Source organism: Aotus nancymaae, unplaced genomic scaffold (assembly GCF_030222135.1).
Source record: "Aotus nancymaae isolate 86718 unplaced genomic scaffold, 86718_ANA_hifiasm-v0.15.2.pri h1tg000029l, whole genome shotgun sequence".
Classification (NCBI taxonomy): Eukaryota; Metazoa; Chordata; class Mammalia; order Primates; family Aotidae; genus Aotus; species Aotus nancymaae.
The window spans coordinates 90,751,251-90,755,133 of NW_026988442.1; positions in this window are offsets into that span (position 1 = coordinate 90,751,251).

Here is a 3,883-nt window from a genome sequence, read left to right on the forward strand (position 1 = left end):
GTAGTTCCCCATCTCCATTTTCTCTTAAGAAGAGTATGCAACCATCTGTACCTCACTCTTTCATTCACCCCAGCACACTGACACATTTGAATGCCATTTCTTCTGTTAATCTCCCTTTTGTCAGTCACTTTTCAGTGAACCTTCAGAAAGACCACGTGGAAGTTTTTCCCTTGGCCCCCATGCAACTATCATTCACAAATGGCTTTTAATGTTTTTATTGCTTTGGGGAAATCAAATTTCTAAATGAGAATTTTACATGAGATACTGGCTATTGTGTTTTGAAATACCTTACAGTATTGTGTAGGGCAACTCCAAACTAAAAATGAAAGGCTTATTTCTCCCTTTTGAAAATAAAGAAAAAGACTTTTCCCCTTTTCTTTTTTGTTTTCAGAATTTTTTCTCTGTTGTTTTCAAATTTACGTAAACTTTTTAAATAGCGAAATAAGCCTCTTGCCAGTCTCACAACTCACTACTGTTTCCCCAAGGAGCTGAGAGCATGCATTTAAACTGTAATTAATCACCAGAAAGCCTATGTGTTACCTCCTTGGGTGAGTTAGAAAGGGATGGCCTAACTTCAGCTGTCACCTGACTTCAGACTTACAGTTATTAAGTTTTTTAAAATACAGTTATGGCCTACCTCATTACTGAATAGGTTCTACCCATTAAGCTATGTAATACAGTGCCATTTCGTTCTGTCTCTGCAGTTATTTTAGTGAATTGCCTGGGGTGATGGCCTCATCACATTCTAGTTTAATGCTTATTCAGTAATAAAGCTGTTTTGTTTCTCTTCTACCTTTTGGAGAGATTTTCTGGGTCGAAGGCAGTTCTGTTGTTAATTATACTTTCCCCAGAATTTTCACTGTCTCCTCCTGAGTGTCTCCATCATGACGGCCCTTCCCCTCCCCCGTCCCCCATTCCCCACCCCCACTTCCTGCCAGCTAAAGCTCAAGATCTCTCAGTATATTGGGACGGAACAAAACCCTAGATGACCATTTTCTCAATTAAATCCATTGGCTAAAATGTGAACAATAGATTCTAAGTGGAGGTCAGCAGAATCCAGTTTAACTATACAGCCTGTGAATCTGGGAGTTTCTTGCCAAAAGTTACTCAAGAGAATGAAAGCGTTCTTATTTTTGTCATAAGTATAAAAGAAATATTTTGTACCAGACGCTTGTTACAAAAAATCAAGCCAGCAGGAGAGAGAGACTTCAGTGCAGAACTGAGGTCAATGCCAAATACAGCAAAGACCTGGGGATTTAAAGCCAAGGAGGGTTAGGGAGCAGTGAATGGAAAATCACTCAGAGGAACGGGATTAGATGGCAAGGGTAGGGGATCCCTGCAAAGCAGACCTCACACATTCTCGCCATAGGCAGGCCAGGGACAGGGCCAAGAATGAGGCTTAGTTGAAAAGAGGGCTTAGAGGAGCCGGACTAGAGTTTGGTCCACCAGGGAGTCCTTGTCATGAATTTTTAGCAATGATCACCTTAGTTATTATAAGACCGTGGCTGGGCTGAGAATTGAAAAGTAGAGAGAGAATCAGAACTGGAGTCTGGGAAGGAAACGTACTGCTAGAAAGTACCAAAACACATTACAAGAATTTGAGTTATATGTAACCTGGTTAGAATCTACAGATACAACAAATATTACTAAAAGTAAAAATAAAATAATAACAACGAAAACAGGGGAAAAGTCCCACTTACATTAGTAAGTCTTTTCGAAGCATCTTTTAAGTATGAATTATATTTGATTCTTACCAGATAAGCATGTTTTGTTCAGAAACACTTTGAGTTTGGTAAATCTTTATTAAAAACTTGCCGTGGAAAGCAAGGCTTTGTGCTAGTCATCGGTGGTTCAGAGAGTTTCCCATATTCATTCATTTCAATATAGAAACTTAATATAGTAAAAATCTGTATTATTATGTTACAAATCAGGGAACTGAAAATCAGAGAGGATTCATAATCTGCCCAATGTGACAGTAGGAATTATTTGACTAAATGCCATTATTTTTCTGACAAATGATTGCAAAAGATAGTTTTATGTAGAGGGTATTGATTAGGCCCTGTGGAGTTATGGAAAAGGTAAAAATGTTAGAATTATTTTCAGAAACTTGTTAGAAAAAGAAACAGGAAAAGAACCCTGTTTTTTAAAAAAGAAAAAACTAATTCAGATTGAAAGATGCAATCATGCCTGTGCTCAGTCTCTGCCTACGTGGTAGCTCAAGGATGATTTGTTAAGTGATCACAATTTGTGTAAAATAGGGTTTCTGTTGCATGTTCTCTTTAATTTGCATGTACTTTGAATGTAGGTGGCTGCTGGATGTTTTGGTGAAGGGATGGAGAGTTTCATTTTCACGTGGTAATTTACAGCTAGAATTAAATCTGTAATTGAACTACCACCTTAATTTTACAAACCAGAAAAATAAAAACAAGACTTCCTCTCCAAATGTCCTTATGAATTCATGTAAAAGCCTCTGCATTTTTAAAATACAATTTGCCTTTTATATTTCGACTTAAACCTACACATCCCATGTCCTTCTCTAAGAAGTTAGGTTTTTTTTTTTTTTTTTTTACTTTCGGGAAGCATGGATTTAATTTTATTAATTCAATAAATATTTATTCCATACCACTGCAGACACTAAATGCATAAGGTGAAAAAAGAAAAGACATAAGCTATCAAGGGTCTCACTTGAAAGATACTTCATGTGTAAGAAAATATTACACTCAATGATAGTGAAAGAATACAAGCATAAGACCGTGAGAAAGATGATGGCCTTCAAGATGATTCCCAGTGATGCCCACCTCTGGAGCTCCACACCCTTGCTTAGTCCCCTCCCACACTGTCCCAGCACTGGTCTCTGTGGTCAATTGGATAAGGCATGAGTGGTAGGATCCCACTCCAAGATCAGGTTATAAAAGTGTGACCATAATAGTTCCATTGCCTGATGTGCGGCAAATCCATACACTAAAATACTGAGCGTTGTAGTAGAGAAAGAGTTTGAATCATAGGGCCACCAAAAAAAGAGACAAAAGGAACCTCAAATTTGCATCCCCACAGAGTTTGGGTCTGGGGATTTTATGAAATTAGGATGGGTCGTGGTTGAAGGTGTTGATCGGTCGAAGTGTGAAGTGTGATGCCGTGAGTAAGAATTGATGAAACTGCATTGACGTGGCTCATTGACAGGGTCTTCAGACCAGTTGGCATCTGCGCTTGTGAAAAAACAGATCAAATGAAAAGTTTTAAGCTCCCCAAGTTAAAGGTGCTGACGTGATTTGAATCTGTGTTCCGGCCCAAATCTCATGTTAGATTGTAATCTCCAATGCTGGAGGTGGGACCTGATGCGAGGTGATGGGATCCGTTTCTCACGGCTCAACACCATCCTTCTTGCTGCTCTTGTCACACTAGTAAGTTCTCTGAGACAGGGTGGTTGGAAAGATCCTCCTGCTCTGGCCATTAAGTTGTTCCTGCTTCCCCTTCACCTTCTGCCACAATTTTAAACTCCCTGAGGCCTCCCCAGAAGCAGAAGCAACTATGCTTTCTGTACAGCCTGCAGACCCATGAGCCAATTAAACCTCTTTTCTTTCTTTTCCTTTTTTTTTTTTTTTTGAGACAGAGTCTTGCTCTGTCGCTCAGACTGGAGTGCAGTGGTGTGATCTTGGCCCACTGCAACCTCCACCTCCCAGATTCTCTTGCCTCAGCTTCCGGAGTAGCTGGGATTACAGACAGGCACCACCACACCCAGGTAATTTTTGTATTTTTTTACCAGAGACAGGGTTTCAGCATGTTTGCCAAGATGGTCTTGATCTCTTGACCTTGTGATCCACCTGCCTCTGCCTCCCAAAGTTCTGGGATTACACTCATGAGCCATCATGCTGGCCTGCCAATT